Raw genomic sequence first — 14,406 nt, 5'->3', positions numbered from 1 at the left:
ACTGTGTCACATTTTTCTTCTTCGTTGGATTTATTAGCAGGATACACTGTGTCGCACTGCAGTGACATCATGCTATTACATAGCTGATGCGGCATCCGGCTTACATGCTGCCTACCAAGAAGGGCACGGTTGGTTCTGGAAACACAAATATGATCAGTCTTTACTGAGCCAACCCATACCAAACTGTACTGATCCATACCGGACCGCTTGGTGGAAATGGGGCTCAAGGCTTTTGTGTAGAAACAGGGCTACTGCAGTTTTTTTTATTTAGGGTCCTCACCTGCTAGACCCTTTGGGCAAGGGCACTATTGTTTTATTTTATTTTCTACTTTTTATTTACATGTTTTTTTAGATACTTTTGTTTCTGTTTGTAGCGCTGGTGCTACGCTTAGCTCTGTAGGGTTAATCCTTTAATGGTCTGAATGCAGTCAGTTGTCCCCAGTATTGGGAAAATTTTACTGCGCTTGGATTTAGTGAAAGAGCCGCTCTCTGTACTTTCACCTTTAGACACAAACCTGTCCAGTCAGTTTTTGTTGGAGGATGGGTTGATACCATTTTCATGTAACAGCCTTTTTTTCTAGCTGCCAATAAGATCTTAACAAGTATTCATCTTTGGCAGGTTGGCAGCAGTGTTACCCAGACAGATTGACGAGAATGAGCCGTTAATCCCAGCACCAAACTTGTTCTGTAGTGTCTCAGCTACTTCCCCCAAATACAACTGGATTTTAGACCAATTATAAAATATCCCATTACATTTCTCCAACAAAAATCCCTCCAGAGGCCTGAGCTGGAGGAGGTGGACTGTACAGTACAAATATTCAGCCAGTCCCCCTCTGAAATAAGACCAGATTCTTTCTCCAACTTTTATCTGACCTTGTTTGTTGATTACGTTTTGGTTGGTTGAATCTGAGTTTAAAACTGAGATCAGTTTCTTTGTGTGTTTTCCAGGGCTACAGCAGATTGGATGCAGAACCATAAACTTGGATTGGGACTTGGAATAAAGAAAAGATAAGATTTTATTGATCCTCAGGGGGAAAATTGTTTTGTTGCAGCATACAGCAAGTAAAAAGTGAAAGAGCAGTGCAGTGAAATACAGTACACAGTACAATACACCAGGCCAACTTTAACAATAAGATAAATAAAATAAAGTGGAATAAACAGGATCATTTTACACAAACTTAACAAATAAACTATAGCATTACTAAAAATATCAAAAATTCATAGATAAATATGAATTTGAAATAGGATGTAGAAAGTCTCCAGGATCCTGCTGCAGACACTCCCTTCCTGTAGACGGCCTCAGTTTTAGTGGACCAGTCCAGCTTGTTGTTGACATGTACCCCAAGGTAGTCCACTCCCTCCACAGTCTCCCCTTGGATGGTGACAGGGGTAAGTGGCCTCCACTTTCTTCTGTAGTCCACTACCAGCTCCGTGGTCTTGCTGATGTTGAGCTTCAGATGGTTTTGTCAGACCATGTAATGAAGCTCTTGATCAGTCCTCTGCACTCCTCCTCATCTTCAATGATGTGTCTAACAATAGAGGATTCGTCTGTAAACTTTTGGAGGTGGCAGGAACCAGAAGTCTTAGATAAAGAGGAGTGGCACCAGAACAGTCCCCTGGGGTACTCCGGTGCTGCTTGTCACCACCTCAGAGGTACAGTTGTCTACTCTGTCGCACAGTGATCGACTTGGTGGGACTTTGTCACCCAGCCATTGGTGTTTGGGTCGAGTTGCATGGCCAGCAGCTTGTCCCTTAGGAGGCAGGGCTGGAGAGCACTGGAGAAGTCAAAGAACATGTCTATCTCAGTGCTTTCCTGTCTCACCAGGTGTGACAGAGACTTGTGGGTGAGGTAGATGATGGTATCCTCCACGCCGGTATGCAGTGTATTGAACGCGCTCTTAATTTCCTGAACGGTGAACTGAACCTCTCAGTTTATAACTTATGAATGGGAACGTGAGTGAAGTTCACTCCTGAGGCAGTCAACAGCAGCTCACAATCCAAGATGCGCCAAAAGGTGTCGAGCGATAAGGGGACTTGCTGAGAGGTGATGGAAGGTGCCAAGAGATGCTGAGCTTCTACCGTGCTCCCTGTGCTTTCAGCATGGCTCATCCTGCAGACAATTCACACAATATGGTAATCTTTTTTTCTGTCTGTGATGCTATAAAAGCATATAGGGATTCATATATTTGGGGAATTAGCTTGAGAGATATGGATAAAATCATGGATGGCTCTACCTGAAAAAGAGAACTTGTAGCAAAAAAAAATGAAAATGTGTGAGCTGAACCTTAAGCTAGCTTACTTTTTGTGTGAGCTGGTACAACACTGTCGGTATGCAAACTGCAGAGGGTCCGGGAAAGCAGTCAGCTGTGTCCTCAGATGCAGGAGAACCAGCCTCTAAAATGTTTTCATGACATGTGACCAGAGTGCCATCGATCTGTAGTCACTAAGATTAGGGATGGGCGAGTACCGATATCAGGATCAGCATCGGGCCGATACGAGCCTAATCTCAAGGTATGGGTACTCATAAAAGCTGCTGATACCAGCAGCCGATACTCAAAGGAAAAAAAAACCTTGTGTCGAGTAAGTCCTCCTCGTCAGTAGTTGGCGCTACATTGCTGCAGTTTGACACCATGGCAAATGTGCATCAGGCCCTTTTCAGACAACATGAATGAACCAAGGAGAGTTAACAGGTCAACTTTTTTATCTTGCACTCTAGTTTATTTAAAAAAATAAATAAAATAAAACTGGCATTTGTTGGTTGTTGTTTTTTGTGTTTTTTGCACTTTTGTTAGTTTATTTAATACAAATAAATTTAAAGAGATTATTTGTTTTATTTTGAATGGAGTGACTGTGCTGTCTTTGTTAGAAATTAATTGTCACTGTTAGTTGAAATTTTATTTATCAAAAGTGCTAGTAGTATTGGTACTCTGTATGGGTGAGTACTCAAGAGAGAGAGTACTCGAACTGGTATCGGAAAAAGTGGTATAAGTGGTATAGAATCAAGAGCGCTATGTTTGGGAAATTATGGCTTCAAGCCAAGATGAAGAAGAAGAGGTTTAATCATGACATCATATGAGAAAACTCTTTGGAATTTGATGCCAAAGCTGTTGCTGTTGAGCTTCTCGGAATCTGTCAGGAAAGATGAAGAACCTTAAGTCCCATCTTTAGTCCCTGAAACTAGCATCTAAACCACCTCACCTTTAACTTTCTACCTGCTGTAAGTATCTGTCTCTTCAGTCTCTAAGTGCTTCTCTAAAAGCTTGTCTGTTTGACAGGAGGCATACAACAAGTCATGGTACCCCTTTTTGTCCAGAACAGCTGATTACTGTCACTGACAGTGATGCAAAAGAAAGAGTAAGGCTGAACAAAAACAGAACCTGTGCACCATAAAACTGAAAACTTGATCTAAAAGATGCTAACCAAAACACTCTGTCCATCAGTGTGAATGAAGCTCGAGTCATCTGGTAAAACAGCCTTTAAGAGCATTCCCTGTTTTATTCTTATTTTTATTTTTAGGTTCCTCTTTGTCACACCCTCACATAAAGCCACATCTCTTCATTTCTGACAGCTTGAATCCCACTCACACACAGCGTATGGATGCATAATGCAAACACGTTGAAACACACACTCACAGTGAGCGGAGGTAATAGGTTGGGATTCACCAGCGCGTACAGTCGCTCTTGTATTAAATGTGACTTCTGCTCTGTGCGTATGTCACTTGGTACTGTTAGATAGCACAGCAGGGGGTCATTTACATGCTGTAATAGGGTCTACATATCACTGCAGCTGGAGATGAGAGAACGACACGCAGGCCTCACAAACAGAACGACATATCCACACGTTGTCTTTACATGTGAGGAGCTGCGGGGTGCGTTTGATGCCCACCGAGATGGAATATGACGTCTTTGCTCAGACTGACACTGAAGCTGCTGCTCTGATTTACAGGAAGCGTCACACAAAGAGAAACAGAGGAAGAGTGATGGGTGTGTTAGCAGATTGCTTTATTTACTTCGCAGTTTAGTTGGTGTGTGTGTGTGTTTGTCGGACTCAGATGACACAAAGCCAAGCCAAAAGATCTCCGTCCAGCTCTCGGCTAAATCCCGCTGCTTTCACTGGAGCCAAACTCAAGAAACTCTTGCTGATTTACGACTGTCTGCCAGAATCTGTCCTTGTCCTTGTTTTCATCCTTACGGCTTTGGTTGAATATTCATTTACTACCTTCCTTTCCTTTCCTGTTACCTCATATCCTAACTCTTTTTCCATCCCCAAATTTAAATTTTTCTTGCATTGTTTCTCAACAAAACATCTTTGAAACCCACCTCAGTGTTTGACCCAGTTTCTCATGCCTGGTATTCTTTCCAGCACCCATCAGAGTGCACACAAACTCCCAAAGACAAACCACACTGTGCATACAAAAACACCATATGTGCTCATCAGACATGCCCATATTTATTTGGTATTTGCCTCTCAGGAAATGGAAACTGAGTTTTTTTCAAAGGCAGATTTAGTTGCAGAACTTTTAACCTCTAAACATTCCAGGAACGCGAGTGCCTGCTTTGAACTGCCAGCCTTGGGGGGATAAGAGCTCCTTCGCTTTGTGCCACACCGCAGGCACACAAGAGCCAAACAGGACTGCTACAGTAAGACAAACACAGCCAGAGATGTTAATGAGACGTTATTGTCTTGTCAAAAAACAAAATGGGACGTTCAGCAAGGCTTTGAAGAGGTTTTAATAAATATATTAACCAGGAATGCTCTTTGAATATGCTTTGTGCATGTTTGACTTTAGTGCTTTCTGGTTTTGTTTTACAAGACTGATCCTCCTTTGTCTCTAAAGTTAAATGAAGATAACAGCTTCACCTTGCCGTCCTTTTCACTCTTTGTTTTACAAACGTTCCATATCATGACTCCAGCCAGCATCTTTACATGATTTACAGCTCCAAAAATCCCCTTTTCTCTCTCTGATGTTTTAGAAAACCCTTATTCCAGCCTCTGTTTCAAACACTCAAGCCCCGTTTCCACCAAGTGGTCTGGTACGGATCAGTACAGTATGGTACGGGGCGGAGCGGAGCAGATGGTAAAGCCTGATCCTGTTTGTGTTTCCACCGCCAACAGTGCCCCCTCTTGGTAGGCAGCATGCAAGCAAGATATTGAGAGCCATGTCAGCTAAGAAATAGTGTGACACCACAGCATCTCAACACAGAGTATCCTGCTAATGAATAGAATAGAATAGAATAGAATAGAATGGAATAGAATAGATCCAACAAAGAAGAAAAATGCAACACAGTTAACAGTGGGGGTGGGAGAAAAAAATTATTTACATAGTATCGTAATTTTTTGTTAGATGATTTTTAAATTGTTCAAAAATCTTTCTTTTTTCCCCCAATTTAAACCCTTATTTCAATCTTTGTTCATAAATTGGGTTTGAAAAGAGTTACCACTTTTCTCCAGCAGAGGGCGAAATAATTTTGTCCGACTCGCATGATGAGCATTTTTGGGGAAAATATGGCTCCTGGTATAGTGTCTAAACATCATCCTTATCGTTCAACTTTTTCATATAGACTGGTGTTAGAAAAGCAAAATCAGGAATATCAAAGAATTTAAATCCAGTCAGTGACCCAAAAATCATAAAAGAATTTATTGAGGAGAAAAGCATATTGTCCCAGCTCTGGTTAAAAACAACAACGATGGAAGACATCCTGAAATTCATTTTCTTAGTGATTGGCATATGGGTTTTTGTCACAGAGCACAACTTATCTTTGTTTCAGGGAAGAAAGATTTAAATATGGCAGGGTCATGTGTTGCTCTTTATTACCGTTGTTGCACAGGAAGTGCCGATTCTTTTGACCAATCAATGGATAGCAGTGTTTCTAGCTCCATCTTCTGGAGTTCAGTCAGTATGACTGGCACCCCAATAGAAGGGTACCATAAAGTGGGACGGTACAGGTCAAAAAGTGGGACGTACAGGTCAAATGTGTGCCGTACTGAGACAAACCAAACAGAACTGCTTGGTTGGAACCGGCTTTTGTTTTTAGCTGTTGTCTCTTTAAGGCTCTCAGCTCCACAAACCCCCTTCTCTCTGATTGGCCAGCCCTCTGGAGGCATGTCTGAGGGTTAGAGTGGAGTAGTAGTGGAGTAGAGCTATAGGCAAGCCTTGATGTTTGAGGCCCTCATCATTTCAGTAAGTCTCATGAAGAGCTCAAGGAACTTTTGTCCTATGTTTTAGGACAGAGCGTATTTTTTTGTTTAGTTTACAAACAGATTGAGGGATTTTTCAACATATGGATAAGTTGAGGTTTGAAAATCTGCACAGGTTTAGCTTGAACATCTAGCATATACATTACGTGTTAACAATATGAAAAAGCAGAGTAATCCCTCTTTAAGTTTTTATGCTGGCCAAAACTTCCTCCTCCCGTCAATTATTTTGTTAGCTACATATCTTCTTTCACATGTGCACAGTGCACATTCACACGAGGGATGGAAGCACATGCCCATCACACTCCATCAGACCTGATGATGTGCATAGGCCTTATGGAAAACTGAAGCAGAGAGGTTGCTCAGATGAACACACTAACCTGTGTGAAAGAGAGTGACCATGCTGCTTTCACATCCAGATGCGCTCTGACCCTCTTCTTCTTTTCTTTGCTGCATCCTCATCTCACGACAATAGATTTCCCATTACTGCTCCCCTCTTCACTCCATCCCTCAATCACGGCCTGACAACATTTATCCCTGGAGCGATCTGATTCACACAGAAACACGCTGCATGTCTGTGAGTGTGCTCATACATGTGTGATCATGTCCATAGGTGCAGAGATGGTGCTATAGAAGCGTATATGAATGTGGGAAGGGTGTGAAGTGTTGTATTCAGAGAGCGCAGAGCTTATCTTTCTCTTTCCTTTACCCCCACCCTACACACACACTCACACACACACGCTTTTTCCCTGCGAGCTTTCAATTAGGTAATTACAGTGGCACTGAATGGAGCCTGCCTGGACAGTGGCGCTCTTTTGTAGAGGCACCTGTCCCCCCATAGACAGCAATTACCTGCCAGGCTGGAGGGGAGTTTCAGGCTATTGTCTGAGTGCATATATTTGAGTGTGTGCCTGTGTGTGTGTGTGTGTGTGTGTGTGTATATACTGTGGGCAGCTCAGCATGTGTTTGCTTATTTTTAGCATTACATGTATAACGTGTTTGTGAACTGCAAAGAGGCTGAGCTTCATCATTTTCAGTGAAAGCAATGAAAGAAACTGGAACTTTGATTGAATACGAGCGCAGGTTCAGCTATTTTTAATGATGTTTATGTTAAATGGAAAACGCTGCTTTCAAAATGTGAGTGGTGTTCATAAAGAGCAGAGAAGCTCAATTGCTCCCATAGGTGAAGCACTTCAAATACCAACCGCCTCAGAGCTGCTTTAAAGCTCTTTAAGACTTCACATATTTATCCAGACTTTAATGATCATTTCCCCACAAAAAGAGCAAAGAAATGATTGTCTATATTCACCACAAAAATATGGAGAAGTCACAGAGATTCAGTCAGGCGCCATCACTGCTTTTACACAATGACATCATAAAATCAAAATTAAAGATAAGCTGTATATCTCAGAAGATAAAAAATCTACGCGTTCCATAAAGAATGTAAAAGCAGGAGAGAACAAACTGACATTCACCGTGAAAGTAGCATATGAATGTTCTGTTAGTTGACTTTTTATTTTTGTGATTTTGGTTAAAAAAAAAAAATTCAAATGTTACAACACTGTTACCGACAGTAAAGTGCATAACTATTTATCCGACCTGGCTTGCTAAGCCAGGAACAAGAGATGAGCTGTAGATAAAATGTGGGGAAAAGCATCAGACACTCAAGTAATAGTGAAAACAATCATGACACGTCTTTAACAAAGAGCTGATGCTTGAATGTACGGCATAAGTAGCTGACTTCTTTTGACTTGACACAATATTATTGATGACAGGACCAGACAGAGCTATTGTACAAACTTCTCATTAGTTTAGTTAATCTAATCAAACCAGTCTTCACTGTTAATTTGCTCCTGTTATACTGTTTTAAAAGCTTTCACTGACCTCTAAGAGGTGAGTGTGTGAACTGTGACACTTCTGGTTTAACTTTGTGTCCCTGACTCAACAGACTCCAGAGTGAGATAAGTCACTTTAACTGTGAGGGTTTAGTTATGATTTTTCTCCAATCTGCATTGTCTCAACTTTGGTGAACAAGTCAGAAACTGATATTAAACGTTTTATTTGAAGCCGTTTATAACAAAGAGGAAATAAAATGTGGATGAAAGCACACCAGATCACTGTGACGGCATTTTGCCAAAAGCATGAAGAAGAAGGATCAGCAGAGCCACACGCTGGAAAATATACTACATATTAAAACCTGGTTATTACAGGGCGTAAAAACATTGCATGTATAATAAATACCTGCAAATAAAGCTACACAAAGACAGAGTCACATTATCCTTTAAACTTCAGGAAAGTGTCTGCAGACAGTAAAGACGCCTCGATATCATCATTCTGTTTAGAATATGAAAGAATTCAGTGGATGACTCTCCAGAGACCTGTTGTTGTTCTTGCAGTGAGGTGTTTCTGTATGGAAAGCCTTTTGAGCATAATATTAACATCAGTGATATCAGCCATAGTTCAGCTCTCAGTAGAGTGCATGTACTCAATTTTTGTTTACTAGTTTACATGTAGACTTTACTAGTAGGGCAAGATGTGTCACTAGTACTACTAGTAGACCAAAAATGTTCACTAGTAATACTAGTAGACTGTTTTAAGTCTACTAGTAATACTAGTAGACTTTAAAATGATCACTAGTGCTACTAGTAAGCCTTATATGGTAATAAAAGGGAGTGGGGGGTGGGGTGGGGGGGATTCAAGCTTCCCATTGGCTTTTGATAATATAAACCAATTAGGGCGCTGTATATGTTTGTTATCCCTTCATTTGAAATAGGTCTACTAGTGCTACCAGGGACTCTTCTGGCTTTACTAGTAGTACTTGTAGACAGCAAAAAGTCTACTAGTACTACTAGTAAGACAATTTAGGTTGACTAGTGGTACTGGTAAACCAAAATTTGGATTTACAAGTAAAGATTTTTGGTGCACTAGTGCGCAAGTATACCTCACTAGTAAAGCAACATTGTCTACAAGTAGACAGTTTTATGTCACTAGTAGTACTAGTAGACCTAGAAAAGGTTACGTGTAAAAACTGAAAGCTTTACAAGTACTACTAGTAACACAAAATTGTCTACTAGTAGACATCTTTGCTTTACTTGTAAGGTCTACTTGCACAATAGTGCACCAGAAATCTTTACTTATTTAAGTTCACTAGTACTACAAGTTAACACAAATGTCTCACTAGTAGTACTAGTAGACTGTTTGTAGTTTACTTATAGTACTAGTTAAGCCAAAAGAGTCACAAGTAGTACTTGTAGACCTTGTTCACAACAAATACAGCACCCTGAATGGTTGTCATTTTTTCAAAAGCCAATGGGAAGCCTGAATTTGTTTTTTCCCACCCACTTATTAGCATACAAGGGTTACCAGTAGTACTTGTGATCATTTTTTAGTGTACTAGTAGTACTAGTAGACTTAAAACAGTCTACTAGTCCTAGTAGTGAACATTTTTTGGTTTACCAGTAGTACTAGGAACACTTTTTGCTTCACTTGTACTGCTAGGGCACATCTTGATTTACTAGTAAAGTCTACATGTGCACTAGTAAACCAAAATGAGTACATGTACTCTAAAACTGAGTACTAGTATGGCTGAACTATGGTTGATATCACTGATATCAATTTTATGCTCAAGTTGCTTTCCATATTTCTGTGTGTGTGCCATCCTGCTGGGGTCTTGTTCTCACTGCTCACTTGTTTGTTCATTTATGTCTGGTCCTTTTTATAGAGAGCACCCATCGATGTGTTGAGACACACATTCATTAAGTAAGCGTTGTTAAGTCGAGCCAACACGTGCCACAAACTGAGGAGCTTCACGTGTGAGTTGGCGTGTCTTTGCGTTCACTGTTTCACACCCTGCAATTCTCAAACCTCTCAAGGTGGCAAAACACGTCAGTAACAACCAATCAAATCTGCTCCCAGGACGTCAAGGATCCATTCTGTTAATTAAAGCCTTTTACTTCGTCATTATGTCATGTGATGGACGGGTTAAAGTACGCCATCAAGGCTCAAGAACACACACAGGAGCAGGAGTAACGCAGTTTAAAATGAGACTAAGAGGAGGACTCAGAGTGCTCCAGTGTTGTCTCATATTTACATCCCCATTATTTCTCCAGGTAAAAGCATCGAGGCATGAGGACGATTAGCTGTCACATGCTGCTCCGTGCCTCCTAAATGACTTCATTGAGTAAAATTCATGCCGACTGATGGTTCAGCGTCTTGGCTGGGTTCCTTGTCGCTGTAATCAAATGCATTCAGCCTCTATCAGCGATGTTTATCAGGCTCGGCGCTCTTCATGTTCCGGGTGGAGGATGTGAGACAGGATATGAGGCTGATGCTTGTGATCAATCACTGATAGCATCGCACGAGACTAACAAGGTCTGCTAATGAAGAGACGCGAGGAAAAGGGTGTAATTGGGAGAAGTCAAGATGAAGTTCATAAAAAAATGCGTACTGTCTAGGGAGGCTGGGAAGAGCGGTGAAATAAAAACGGTCAATACCAGACGAATACTCCAGCCAGAGTGTGTCCATGAATAGTCCAGGGTCCTTTCTGCTGAGAAATTAATGTTGCTTTCAAAGTGAAATAAATTCAGTGAGTTGAATTTAACAAGATGCACAAAGAAAGTAAATGAGGACATTACCCAGCGTATTGAACATCCTCATCAGGTCAAACATTTGTTTTTAAAGTGATTTCAGGCTTTTTCCACCTTCATTCAGAAAGGATAATGCTGGACAGAGTGAGATGGAATGAGAGTGAGGATGAAACGTGGGAAAGAGGTCTCAGGTTGGACTCAAACCCAGGCTACCTGTTTGTGGGTGAGCCTCCTGGGAGTGTCTCAGTCTTTTCCTGAAAATTCCTTTTTGATCTTTCAACAGACATTGTCCAGGCTCTGATTCTACCTGTTTTGTGTTGGTAACAGCAGAAAAGTCTTTTTCCCAATTCCAATAACTCCATGTGGATTTTTTTAATACGGAAGTGGTGGAGCAGATGCACATTTAGTTGTAAGGCAGTCAGCAGATTCAGCAGCACAAGCACACCACAGTAGTCCACCATTATTATTATAGATATCTGGTTCGCGCGTGGCATTTCAAGTTGCCACTACGAAAGTATAATGCCCGATGGCAACGGTGGCTGCAGTGTTTCATTAAATCTCATTTTCAAAAGTTTTAGGTTGGCCTAAAACACAGTTTTCGTGTTGACGAGAGGCCAAAACGCATCAATACCTCTGTCTTCATCCTAAAAATGTTGTCATGTAATCAGCCATGAAACTATTAGAAACCCATCACAGGCCTTGTACAAACATAGCCGTGTACTTTCCAAAACAATAATAAAAATAATAAATTTTATTTGTAAAGCACTTTATATTCAAAGAATCTTAAAGTGCTACACAGCAACAGAAACAACAATAGGATATAAGATTTGAAATTAAAAAAAGAGGAGCCTATAGTTAATTAAAAGCTGTTCCTAATAGGTGAGTCTTAGGTCCCATTTAAAAGCGTCTATAGTCTGTAGGGCGCTCAGGTGTTCAGGAAGGGTGTTCCACAGCCTCGGAGCTGGTGCAGAGAAGGTCCGATCACCCATGGTGTGGAGGTTTTTTCCAGGAGCTTTGAGGAGGTTTCTGTCCCCAGAATGGACTGGCAAACCGTGCCGTGCTTAAGCAAGATTGATTTCTTTGCTTTGGCATGCTTCAGAGAGGTGGGCTACCGCACGGTTCACTTCATGCACAAGCTCAACCTCGTGGACAGCGTGTGTGATCCATGACGTATGATCCAGTGGCGATTGCTGGGCGTCTTCTGAATTTAGCGAGGAAGCGTAGAGTGGGTTGTTCCACTGTGGAAACTGGACAGTCATTGGATAAACACAGGGCTTTGTCCCGCCCATCGGATACTCAGCATCTCTGGGGGTCTATGAGGCAGTGGGCTGGCCTGGACGCTGGGCTTCTGCATAATGATTGGATGATTTGTTTGAGGCCGAACCCCTTTTTGATTGACAGTGAAATGAGCCCGTCAGCGATCTTGAAGTATAACCCTGCACTGGAGCATCTTCTAACTTGTACATTAAGTTGTTCCAAACTGATCCGGAGGTTTTATCGATCCCCAGCGAGTTTACCTTTCTTAAAAATGACGATCGTTGTGTTTAAAGATTCTCTCTCTTTTCACCAATAAGCAGTTACAGCTACAGCTGCAGAGCTTCTCCTCCTGTCACTCACACTTACAGCCTGTCATAGTGTCACATAGAAGCTCCAGCTGCTAGCAAGCTGGCATTTACGTTTAAATAAATAAGAAAAGTTATGATGTAGGCCGGAAAAAAATGAGCTTCCCCTCCTTGACTGACGAGCAGCCGCTACCGGTATGATCGCTGTAAGGGCTCCTCTCAAAATCATATTTAAAAAAGCAGGAGTGCTAAAGGGCTGTGTCGGGCCAAAATGACCTAACATAAGTCAAAAAGTCCCTCAAAGTTGTAGCAGTGCTCTCTCTGTCTCATTGTGCTGACTCTGATTAGATCGCGCTTCATGTAAACAGATGCTTCACGATGACGTAGGGGGGCCATGTGTGTGTGATACCAGCTAAAGTCTGGTTCATATTGGTGTAGTGTGACCACTGGACGTACTCTTCAGCAGGGGAACAGCGCTGCCGGGGGCAGTAATACTTGAGCACAGCACAGCAAACAACGATAAGTGCTGTTTGAATCATGCCAAACCCATACATGGCAGTGTTTTTCAGATGTGAAACTCCTTTCAGCTAATCAGAATGAACTCCTGTCATTCAGCTGTGACCAAAAACTCTGTTTCCTGGTGTTTACATGGAACCAGAGTTTTCAGAAAACATTGTTTTCAGTGACATAAAACTACAACCACAACACAGCTATGTGGGTGACAGGCCTAAACTAAAAAAAAAATGTATGCGGTTTCCCAGATACCACATACATTTTGGTACGTGTGGACATGGCCACAGAGTGGTTCACTTTCAGAGACCCATTATTTAAGGACAGCTACTCCCACTGTCAGGTATTGTGTGGTCATTTGTTCCAAGGTTGGATGAATTAAAGTTAAAGTTGAAATTAAGATTTTTTTCTCAAATGTCCCTCATGAGAATATCAGTTATTTATCGGGTCAGGATCCAGCAGCAGGAAGTCAGACAGAACCAGCCTGAGGATCCTCCTGCTGAGATGAACATATTAAGGCCACTCTCTCCTCAGACAGGCCTCACTTTGATCCTGAGTACCCTGAGTCCTTGATGCTGACGGATGATGCGGGCAGCAGATCTCAGGCTGTCTTCCACATCAACGCCACTTTGCTAAGAGAAATGACTTGCTCTTTTCAAGACGTGGAGATGGGCTGGGAATGAGAGCGGGGTAACAAAGCAAAATAAAGAGACGCTGACACACGCTGGCTTTGAACAAGGAGCGACTCAATTGAAGAGGAATGGCTGAGCGGTCTTGAGCGCTTGAAACATAATACAGCAGTCACGCCACAGTCAAGGTCGATCCCGACGTGAGGACTTCCGATTCTTTCATGCTGCTGCTCTGACGGGTGAAATAAAAGTGAAATCAATGCCCTGAGCACTGGAAGAGTCTGATGGAATTATTCCACTTTCTGAGGACTCATTCATTAAACAATTAATGACTCGAAATGAGAAATTAATTTAACGTCCTGTGGAACATTCACGTGGAAGTGTGTGTGAGAAGGATGGAGTCAGCCGAGCTCAGCCGTCAGACTAATGTTCTCCAAAGTCAAGACGAATGGAGCTTCTTAGGGGAGCTTCATTTCTCCTGCACCCATCACAGATACTACAAGCTCCTTTTTTTCCACTGCTGGATTCAATTTATGGTTTAATTAGCCGATAGGGGCCAAAGAAAGACCTTTTACCTCTGACGGAGCACAGCTGCATGAAGATACACCAGACTTTAGCTCGGAGATTGTTGTAGCGTGCCACTGATTCTGCGTCAGAGCCTCAGCAGCTTGTGTAACTCTGTCATCGCACTGTTAATAAAAAAAAAAAAAAACATCCTTTGTTCACTGGGGAGTAATAAAAACAGATGGCAACAAAAATGATCCACGTCTGCAGCGCGAGGACGATCTCCAATCATAATTTATCCCGAGCTCATCACAGTAATGTTGTGTTTGCAAAGTGGCTAATTCCTTTTTGATTCAGTGCCATCGTAAAAAGACACACTCTTTGTGGAAGTGGACCCTATTTCAGTTGTCATCGCGGCTA

Source organism: Halichoeres trimaculatus, unplaced genomic scaffold (assembly GCF_033239565.1).
Source record: "Halichoeres trimaculatus isolate MK-OKI-2021-1 unplaced genomic scaffold, fHalTri1.1 fHalTri1_scaffold_21, whole genome shotgun sequence".
Taxonomy (NCBI): domain Eukaryota; kingdom Metazoa; phylum Chordata; class Actinopteri; order Labriformes; family Labridae; genus Halichoeres; species Halichoeres trimaculatus.
The sequence above is the reverse complement of the archived record's forward strand: the minus strand, read 5'-3'. Positions refer to the sequence as shown.